This window comes from Polyodon spathula, chromosome 6 (assembly GCF_017654505.1).
Source record: "Polyodon spathula isolate WHYD16114869_AA chromosome 6, ASM1765450v1, whole genome shotgun sequence".
Lineage (NCBI taxonomy): Eukaryota > Metazoa > Chordata > Actinopteri > Acipenseriformes > Polyodontidae > Polyodon > Polyodon spathula.
Window position 1 is genome coordinate 34,022,042 of NC_054539.1, and position 11,912 is coordinate 34,033,953.

Consider the following 11,912-nt stretch of genomic DNA (forward strand, 5'->3'; position numbering starts at 1 on the left):
CTTCATGGCTCAGGTTTGTTTTTGCCCTTAAAACAACAGACCCAAGCACAACATTTATTATTGTAGCTTGTCTGCACAGTTTTTATTATTTACAATAATAAAATAAAACAAACAAAAAACCTAACTCCACACATGAGCGCTATACAAACTGGACAGCTAAACTGTTTACCAATTTCGAAACACACAGTAAATTTAAACACAAACAAAAAGGTTCCCAGCACACAGACTGGAGACTGCCCTGCACAAAAATTTTGGCTCCTTAATATACCCACCTGCGAATCACAAGCAGGTGATAACCATTACAGATTCGAGGCAGATGACTCTCATGCTGGCTCCCTCATATGGCCTTCTGGGGGATGTAGTTTTTTGGCCCCTCCTGGACTACATTTTGTCCTCTTCCTCCCCCCAGTCTGTCACACTAGGTTTAATTATATGTGTTATAGGAACTTTGTATTTAGTGTCTCATACTAATTATTTCATGATCACTAGAATTGTAACTAGAGTGATGATTGAACCTTGCTGATGTGTGAACAAATGATTTAGATTTGTGTGACTTTCTGGTTCTGTAAAGTTTTATTTCTAGTGAAAGAAAAGGCCTGAACCCAGGCTGAATGTGTACTGAGACTAGAAGGTAATTTTTCCAACAGTGGAAAAAGTATACATTGTGTGTACACCCGCTATACATTATTTATATATTTTATTTAGACTTTAATATTTCAACTTTTTTTATTAGTATAGTATCATTGTATTGCTAATTTTTAGGGTGTGTGCCACAGGTGAACAAGGCTGTTAGGCCGGCAGGACCAGGTCCCAGGTTGCAGAGGCCAACCAAGATGACAGCAGAGGATCAACCCGAAGCCTATCTTCAGGTGTTTGAGGCAATGGCGACCTCTGCCAGTTGGGCCCAGAAACAATGAGCTAGCTACCTCTTGGCATAGCTGACGGGGGAGGCACAAGCAGCGGCAAGGATGCTTTCCCCTGAGCATATGATCGATTACCCAATGCTGAAAGCAGCCAACCTTTATCGTGTGGGGACAACGCTGGAGGGATACCGGTGAAGATTTTGGGAGAAGCACTTCTCGGCGGAGGAGCATCCCAGAACCATTGCACATTGGCTGAAGGATTACTCCATGGGCTGGCTGAACCCGGATGCGAACACCAAAGCCAGGTTGGTGGAGATGATTGTGGTTGAGTGGTTTCTGGAGTGCTTGGCCTCGGGACTTTGGATATGACCTGGAATGGGCGGTTGAGTTGGCAGAGCAGTATTAGGTAGCGGAACCAACGCTATCTAGACTGCCTGAAAAGAGTATGATTACTGGATCAACCCCTCTACTGGCCTTTTTAATGTATCCGATATTTTCACCTTTGCTGAAGCTCCAGGGCAAGAAAATAGTCCACCGAGGTGTTGATCATGCAGGGAGGTGGGACATATTGCTCAGGATTGCCCAGTGATGGATTGTGACCTCAGATGACCAGGTAAGCATGTTCAGTTACCTCAGTCACTTTATTCCTGTGTCAGTGGATGGTACAAGAACCCAGACTAGCTTGGAATCAGGGTGTGGTCAGTTCCTAATACAAGAGAGCTTAATCTCACCGAGGCATAAGCAAATATTGGGACGGGTGCATATTAAATGTATTCATGGGGATTGCCAGTACCAGTAGTTCTGGGACGGGACTGTGGGTAGTTCAAGAATTGGTTAGCTGCCCTAATGGCCCCGTCCTCCCTATTGGCTAAGAAAGAGGAAGTAATTGGAGAGATCTTCCCCTTTCGTGACCCAGAGTGGTGTTGTCACAAATTTAAACCATATAAAACTAAACGGGAATGCAGGGCCACTAAGAATGAGGGCTGGCAATGGAGGGGGTTTAAGAAGTCCCAGGTAGGGGCGATTGGTGAAGAGTCTGGGGGGGGTGGCCGCAGAACCAGTGCAGTTGCCTCCGCTCAGGTCCGACCCGATCCGGAGCTGATTTTTTAGCTCACTTCTGTGTGCTTCCGACTCGAGCAAGGGCATGATGACGTGCTGGGCATGCTCTTTGACCAAGCAGCTGGGGTTACTGGTTGGGTGGTCAAGCCTAGACGCATCACCATGTACCCTCACTTTGAAATTGCTCGAGATCTCTTGTACCATATTGAGAAATTACCCCAGACTGGGGAAGTGCGTGACCAGTTGGTCATTCCTCAACCCAGTATCAGCCCCGATCCCAGTATTCCCCTGTCTGGTATTCCCTTATGTCACGGTTCTGTAGATGGTGACATCAGACATTTTTGCAAACATTGTGGGGAGTGTCAGAAGGCCAGTCCCACGAGCTTCATTGGTGCCATTGCGACTAGTGGAAGCTCCATTTGAGCATATTGGAATGGATGTGGTTGGACCGCTGGAGAGAAGTGTGGCAGGATACACACACCTATTGGTCATTCTGGATTATGCTGCGTGTTATCCCAAGACCATTCCCCTTTGCTCTGCCTTGGCTAAATCTGTTTCTCAGGAAATGTCTAAATCTCAGGAAAGGTCTTTTCCCAGTCAGAATCACCAAAGAAATATTAACCGACCAAGGCACCAACTTGCCTGGGTAGTCTGCGGAACATGTAAGCTTTTGGGAATTAAGACCATTAGGACATCGGTGTTTCATCCTCAAACCAATGGTCTTGTGGAACGTTTTAATAAGATCCTAAAGAACATGTTACTTAGATTTATTGATAGTGATGTGCATTACTGGGACCAGCTGATTCCTCCCCTTCACTTTGTGATCAGAGAGGTGCCCCAGGTTTCTACGGGTTTTCACCATTCAAGTTGTTGTATAGGCGGAGGCCCCAGGGTGTGCTTGTTCTGGTCAGAGAGATGTGGGTGGAATAGCAGGATTATTTGACCAATACCGTCCGGTATGTGTTGGACCTGTGCAAACGTCTCGAGTCTGTTGGGAAATGGGCACAGGACAATTTGCAGCAGGCTCAGCACAGACAGGAGACACAGCACTATCGAGGAGCCTGGTTGCACACATTTCAGCCGGGAGATAAAGTGCTTCCATTTTTTACCTAGTTCCGAGTCAAAACGTCTGGCTAAGTGGCAAGGACCTTTTGAGGTTACACGCTGTATTGGGATGGTGGAGTATGAGATCTGCCAGCCGGAGCGATAGAAAGAAAAGCACATTTATCATTTCAACTTCTTGAAGCCCTGGTTGCAACAGGAGGCATTGTTAGTGGTCCAGATCTGGGACATGATCTTTCTGTGTTGGTGAAAAAGGGTCGGTACAGATTGCAGATAATCTGACACCAACACAGAAATGTCAGACTGAGGCCCTGGTGACGGAATTTCCTGATGTGTTTTCTACCATCCTGGGGCAGACTCGAGTAGCCCATCATCACATTGAAGTTGAGCCGTGGGCTTCAGTTCGCCAGAGGCCATACCGTATACCTGAATGGTAATAAAGACGGAAATGGTCTTTATGCTGAGACTGGGGGTAATAGATAAGTCCCAAAGTAACTGGAACAGTCCCATTGTTTTAATAGATAAGCCAGATGGATCAACTCGGTTTTGCATTGACTTTCAGCAAGTTACTGAAAAATTAAGTTTGACGCTTATCCCATGCCCCGGGTAGATGAGTTGTTGGAGTACCTAGGCATAGCTTATTTTATGCCAGTACCTATTTAAGACATGTGTACTGGCAGATACCCCTGACACCAGAATGCAGAGAGAGGATGGCATTTTTGACTCTCTTTGGGTTGTACCAATTTAGGACCATGCCTTTTGGGTTGCATGGAACGCTATCCACAGAGAGAATTGGCTGAGTCATCTCTCTGAGGTAGAGGAGGTATTGCAATCCTTATGGGAGGCTGGGCTCACTGCTAACCCAAAGAAATGTGCCTTTGGGAAGAGTGAGTCGGAGTATTAGGGGTATCAAGTAGGGAGTGGCCAGATCAGACAGCTGATTACTAAGGTGAAAGCCATGGCTGACTGGTCGATCCCTACGACCAAAACTCAGGTGAGCTGTTTCTTGGGACTAGCGGGTTATTATAGGAAGTTCATCCTGAGCTTCAACACACTTGCTACTCCATTAACAGACCTCACCCGGAAGACTGCCCCAAATATAGTTCAGTAGACGGAGTTGTGCCAGAGGGCCTTTCTCACTCTGAAGCTAAGGCTGTGTAGCAAGCCAGTGCTGTGCAGTCCTGATTTCAGCAAGTGGTTCACCCTGCAGACCGATGAGTCAGAGACAGGTCTCGTGGCAGTGTTGTCTCAGGAGGTTAGGGGAAGCGAGCACCTGTCCTGTACATCAGCAGGAAGCTCTGACCTGTCAGTCATGGGAATGATACAGAGAGGTGGGGAAGAGGGTGTGTGGGCTTTCCCTCTCTCTGAATGGCTGGGAGGCTGGCCTTGGGGAGAGATTGCTGGGCCTATAAAATAATGCTCTGTTGTTCCCTCAGACCTACCCCTCTAAGATGGAAAAAAACGAGCCAGTTCTGCTATCGGTCCGAGCGCCGCCGAAGAGGAACGAGAACAAGACAAAATAAAGAAAAGAACAAAAATATATGTATATTTTAGCAATGGGGAGAAACTTGGGCAGAATCCTGAATTGTGTTTTAGTTCAAGCTGATGGAACAAAGGAGTGTAGGATGGAGACCCGGCCGTGCGGATAGCGACAGTCAGGGTAATGCTGCAGAGTGCAGCACCTTTATTTTGTAGTTTTGTTAAAAGTGTTTTGTTTTCTCTTTTTCCTTTATACCTTCTGTTTTGTGTTATAATTTCTGGCACCTGCGTGTGCACCGAAGAGTCGGGCTAATACCATTGTTGGTAGAAGCATTACCACAGTGCCACCTTGTGGTAATTAATAAATCGGGAACCCAAGTGGTGTTGAGAACTTCACTTTTCTGTCTCCGGTGTCAATAAATTCCCCATCCTTCCACAGTCATATTCATAATTATTCTACAACAAATGTGCCTAAATATTTTAATGTATGCAGTTGATGTTATCTTCAATTTGTAAATGTTACAACATTTAAATAATTTCTGGCTTAGTTTGCTTGACATTTGAGCCTGCCGCAGGGAAGTTGTACAGAGCAGTGCTTAACAGCAGCTGTGATCAGCACTATTTCATTTTTGTTTGTACTGCTTGGTTTTACTCCATTTATTTTTTTTAGTAAGAAATCATGAATACACCAAGCACTTTTGTATTGAGCCCTCCAAAATGTCAGTGGCAGACAGCCTTTGCTTTTGTTATGAGAAAACATTTTTTTCAGCGGGAGAAATCAATTACTTTTAAAATGGGACATTGTGAACAAGCTGGCTCTAGTGGGTGATGTCAGACCAGAAACAGGGACAGGGACCAACACAGAACAGACACAGAGACCTGGAGTTTGGTGAAGCTGAGCACTTGCTTGCACTCAGCATTTGATAAGGAACAGACAGAAAATAAAAGGTTTGAAAGAAAACAAAACACAGGACACGGCACTGGTAGCCAAAACAAAGAGACAAACAAAAACGGACTACACAGACAAACACGGTGAGCTGTTACTATTATTATTACCTCCGTCTCCAATCCCGCTCCACTCACCGAACACACAACCCCGAGTGAGTGAAAACATGCTGCTTTTATGCAGCTGTACCGAGACTCGATTGCTAAACTGCACGTGAATTAATAAAGTGCAATTCCCCGTGCTTACATATTATTACATTTTACCTACAAGTGAAGTGCTGTGCAATCCTTGTGCCTAAATACAAATATACATTTTAAACACTCATGCTCATAATTCATATTATATCCTGTGTACCAATGACTATACACCATTATTAACACACAACACGTAACATATAACATAGAAATACACACAGGGGCGGGGCAACATTGCCACAGACATATAAAGAAAACTTGGATAATTAAAGGATGTAAAATTGAACACTTTAGAAGACTATAATATTGTGAATTAGTCAGGGAAAATCTTAATTTCACTGCCACCAAAAAATAAAATAAAGCAAGGCAACATATTCAATTATTTCTGCAGGAGCTACTCCACAGCAAAGCAAAGTAAATTGAACGATATTTGTGGAACTAATTACCCAACATTCAAACAAGAAACTAATTACTATTAGTAGTATTAATGGTTGTTGTCGTAGTTGTTGTTATTGTTAACTTTAAATAACAAGTAGACTGCATATACAACCTGCTTCAATGATGTAGTTGTTAAGTTGCATTCATTTATCCCTAAAAAAAAGTTTTTAAACTAAATTTGGTAGTTTTTCTATGATAGTAGTCTTATATATTGTATTATATGGAAACAAAGGTTTGGTAATGAGACAAAGGTACGGTTATTTTTTTATGTAGTAAAAGCAGCTATTAACTGTACTTCATGCAAGTGCAAGCTCTGCCTCTTGGATCAAGCAGCCTATTACATCTTGTGTTGATACATCTTCTTTCTGTTCCAGGCCTTTTTTACATTTTAAACCCAATTATACTGTTGTACTTTTTTTAGGTGGATTGAAATCTCACCTTGGAGTGAACAGGCATTAGGAACTTTTATGAAAATACTTTTACAGTTAAATGGACATCACAAATATAAATCAATTAATGGCACAGGTTCATAGTAATACAATATGTTACACCTATTTTAGTAGCTTAAAACTTACCCATTTTAAGAACCCATGCATCCTGGGGCAGCTTAGGTGGGATTGCCTTCAGCCCTTTTTGGTAGCAATCTACCTCTGTGCGCTCGAGACTTGCTCTTTGAGAACAGTTACACATCTCAGGGCATCTCCCTACTGCCTGCGAGACCCAAAGTGCAGCAAACACCAGCCAAGAAATGAGGAGCATTTCTCTTTGAAGAACAGAATGAACTAGACAAAATGAAAAGATATATACAGTTGTAGTCAAAAGTTGACATACCCCAATGTAAATAATTATAGGAAAAATCTTTTGTAGCAAAAGTTTTGCTTTTGTGGAAGAGGGAAAAAAGTTACAAGAAATAGAAGTCTACAGTTATTTATTTCAGCAATCGTTTTTGCAAAACTCCAAAAGTGCTAATTCAAAAGTTAGTTTGATGCTATGATAATATTGTCTACAATATAGTAGAAATTTCAATATGATTATGCAGATTCTAATTCTCAAAAAGTCTAGAAAATGTTAGATTGTAGGTGAACATTCTTACAGTATAAAAGGGTCAGGCATAGGATGATTGCTGTCATTACCAATAAGTCAATATGGGAAAAGGTAAAGAGCTATTTGAGTATCTCAATATCTTTGAGTTGAGTTCTGGTCAAAGGTTTGTGGAGTGATGAAAATTGAGCTATTTGGTCACAGTGATAAGTTTAGAGAAAATCTGGTGAGGCGTACGAAGAAAAGAAAACCATGCCTACTGTCAAGCATGGAGGTGGTAATATCCTCCTATTTGGCTGTTTTTCCTCTAATGGCACAGGAAATTTAGTTCCAGTACATGGTAAAATGGATTCCATAGCATACCAAAAGATATTGTCCAATCATCTGAAACCCTCCACTGCAAAACTTGGTTTAAAGTACAACTGGACAGTCCAACAGAACAACGATCCAAAGCACACATCAAAATCTACTTCAGAATGATTAAAGAATAAAATCAAGGTTGTGGAATGGCCTAGTCGAAGTCCTGATCTAAATCCAATTGAGAATATTTGATACGAGTTGATGAAGTCTGTGCACAAGAGAAGTCCTCGGAATTTGAATGAACTGGAACAATTTTGCGTTTAAGAATGATCAAAAATCACTAAAGAATCATGTCAAAAGCTCATCGACAAATATCCTAATCGTTTAAAAGAGGATATTATTGCTATAGGTGCCTCAACTACATATAAATTTCATTGTCCATGTCAGGGTATGAAATGTTTGAATTAGCATTTTTGGAGTTTTGCAAAAAAAATTGCTGAAATAAATAGCTGTATAAATGTACACATTTTATATTTCTTCAACAGGTAACTAAATGTGCATAACTGTTAGTCACATACAAAAAGACTAAGGCTAATGCATAACATAGAAATCAGAAAACAATTCAACAGTGCAAACCATACATGTCACATGAGCTTTTATATCTTCTTGCTAGAAAGTGATGTCAATGGAGGGAACGAGTAGGTTTGATAGTTGGATCTACAAAGAATATTTAAAGCTGCAACCTGAACAAACCAAAAAAAAATCTCTGTAAAATGTAAATTGTGCCTGAGAGGTAAGTGTTTGTAACTGTAACTGAAACCAGGTAATAAGTTACTGTAACTACTAACAGTTTTGTTTAAGTAACTGTAACGGATTACTTCCTCAGCAATGGGTATACAATATTATGAGTGACACATCTGCAAAAAATGTAAATTGAAATGTCAATCTGCTGAAAATACAATTTTTGGTAAATGTATGCTTTAAATGTAAATCTATCAGACATTTATTGTTACCATGGTACTTTCAGTCTCTGTTAGATATTAATATTACACAAAAGATACATATTTACAATTGTAAATAAGGTAGATTTTAAATGGTACTTACCTTGCAAAATTGTTAAATATAGCAGATATAAAATTATGTATTAAGTAAAGTTTTTCAGCAGAGGTGCTCACCCAGGGATTTCTTTTTAGATCCTCTGCAAATAAGAACAAGCTTTTCTAAAGGGCTCTGTGTTGTATATTAGGTCAAATGCCTTGCATCTATATGTGAGTCCAGAAAACTCAGCCAAATGGTTATATGTCCTAGTGGCAACACAAATCAAAATTAAGCACAGGAACAGACATAGTTATGTAGCAGTCTTTAGAGAAAAATGACATGCACAGATTATGGACAGGGTTTTGTGTGGTTTTGCCGTCTGAGCATTGTCGGCATGCATTCCTGTTACCTCATTGCATATTGACTTGCTTCTCTGTGCGGACCAGAACATCAGTTGCATGTGGTTAGAAGTAAATATTTTCAATGTATGGCTGCTTACCATAGCAGGAAAAACTGTTTAACTTGGAGAGTTTTAAAATTGTGTTCGTAGAGATTGATGATCTTGGCCATGATAATGTGAAAGTAGATGTTTGCTTATGTCTGTGAATTAGACAAAGACACCACAGTTCATATATATATATATATATATATATATATATATATATATATATATATATATATATATATATATATATATATATATATATATATATGTCTACCAGGGTCAGCATAAGATAATCTTAATACATTTCCTCTGTTTATTTTAATCTAGACACAAATGTTCTATTTCAAATGTTGTGTTTTACGTTAAAATGTTGTTGATTAAACTTGCATACTTTAAATATTAATTGTGCAGCCTGTCACAAGCTAGACATCCATCTGTTGTGTTATGTACATTTTACATGTTCCTGGCGTTATCTTATTTATTTTTTGTTACAAAACAATTTTATCTGCCCCATTTTTGGTCAAAAGAACAATACATATCCATATGAAAAGGTTATGCTCAATTTGGCTGGGTTTGCATGCAGTTTAGAAGCTCCAAATTCTGTCATTGTCATTAGAATGTGTTGTAGGTCGTACATTCCTCACGCTATAGAAAGTATGCGGATAAAAAAAAGGTACTGCTAAAAAGGGTGAGTAAAGCACCTTCTTGCGCTAAAAAGCATGCAAATTGACTGGCAAAAAAATTGAAAGCCATATGATATGTTCACAAGACTTTAGCAGTGAAGATCATGTTTGTGAAGTAATCTTGCATAACTTACTAAAGGTGATACCAATAAATTATTTATTAACAACTGAGATCTGCTGAAAGTAGAAAAAAACATAGGAGGGGTTTAGAAACCTCATTGGTTACACCTATTATTCAACATTTCAAATTATTGCCATTTGCAGGTGACTCCTAAAAGGATAGTGGTTTATAATTTAGTTGTTTTATAAGCAAAGTTATAACAAACATATTTAAGCTACTACAAAGTAAGAAATGAAGCACATGACTACTATACTATACTGCTACTACGACTTCTACTAGTACAACTACTACGACTACTATACTACTAACAACAACAATAATAATAATAATAATAATAATAATAATAATAATAATAATAATAATGAAGCCTTTTTCAAATGCGTTTGTTTTCAGTTGTAACAAAACTGACCATTAACCTATAATATTTATTTCGTACAGTAGAAAGGGATCGTCATTTAGTTCTACTACTGGCCTTGATACGGCTACTAGACGATTTACTATTAGTTACAACTATGGCATCAAACCAACTCGGGACTTCCCTTACCAAGATCTCGTGACCATGGCAAAAGTCATCTTTTAAAGTACGAGTATGTAAAATTCCAGCCACTAATAATAGGATAATATTGAAGCCAGAGGCGGGACATTTACTAAAGGGAACGTACTACGTGTTCGGGGTTGGTCCGATTTAGGTTTCCACTTTTCACGTTTGGTAATTGGATTGCTGGACATTGCATACTAAAGGGAACGTACTACTGTGTTCGGGGGTGATTGCTTTAAGCATAGACTTTTTATTTCCCTAGCAGTAAGATAAGATGTAGTTCTGTTACACTGGTCCAAGAACAAAAAAATGATGTTTGTATCCTTAAATATATTAAAGTAGCATAACTGCTGATGTTTGCCAGTGGTCTCTTACATTGTTGCTTCAGCACCAAGCTTGAGTAACCGGGTCTAGAGTTGAAGTAAAAACCTAATTCGTAGGGCAACGTTTGTTTCACAAGAACAAAAACATGAAAAAGAAAAAGAGAAAAAACTGTTGGTTCCACAAATCTGTTCAAAAAGACAAATACAGGTCTTAATATCAGCTTTCTTTTATATAGATAGTTGAGCCCAAACAGAAGAAGGTGGAAGAGGTACACGAACTATTTAAAATTGCTGAGCGGAAACTGAAAGAAAAACAAAAAAGCTTGACAAAAGGTGGGATTTTTTTATTCATTCATTATTATTATTATTTATAAATAATACTTACAGGTGTATGCATCTTTTAGGCAGTCATACAGTAACTACATAGTATTTTAGGTACAAGTTATTGTGCAAATTATTTTTGTTGCAATATTCTAAAGTTCTGGAATCCATTTTTCTGCATTGTTTCATAGATTGAAGAGCACCAAAGTTCCCTGCTGCAGCTCTACAATGAGAGTGTTGCTGAGAAAGCTAAACTCGGTAATCGCAAAGAGCTAACCACACAAAGGCTGGAAAGAGCATCTGTTTTAATTTCCTCACTGGCAGATGAAAAGGTGCAATTTTTTATTATAAAATGCATTCACTTTTTAAAAGTGCATACTTTTTCTTTTATAGGTAATAAGTAAGGAATAAACAACTATATGTGTTGAATCCTCTAGAAAGTGATTCAGCACTTTGAATTGTTGCTTATTTTCACTCACAATACCATTACCAAAAGCCGAAATACCTTTGATTGTCCACATTTTCTTAACAATGAAACAGAAGATCCAAAGATTTAAACAGTAATTTTATGCCAGTCAGAAAGATATAGCACAGACCCTAATAAAAGTAATTAAATTATCCATGTATTTTGTCCAGATTTATGACACTTGAATTACATATATAATTTGAGTGCATTTATTTCTGTTTTTGTTTGATTATTCTGTTATGTAGGTGCGCTGGAAAGAATCAGTAAATGATTTAGAGAAGAAGCTGCAGGGAATCGTTGGTGATGTCTTGGTTTCAGCTGCATGTATTACCTACTCTGGAGACTTCACAGTAGGGTACCGTGGCAACATAATGCAGGAATGCCTGGGATTCTGCAGTGCAAACAGCATACCCATTTCTTCTGAATATACATTTATAACAATGATGACTGAAAAGACCCAGGTGAGGTTTTAAACAAAAATGTGTAACTTGCTCTAGATCAGAGAAATAGATGTAAAAGAAAGAGAAAGCTCTCATTTTCTGATTTTTTTTTTTAAATCTCTACACTACAGATACACAAAGCACTGATTATTATG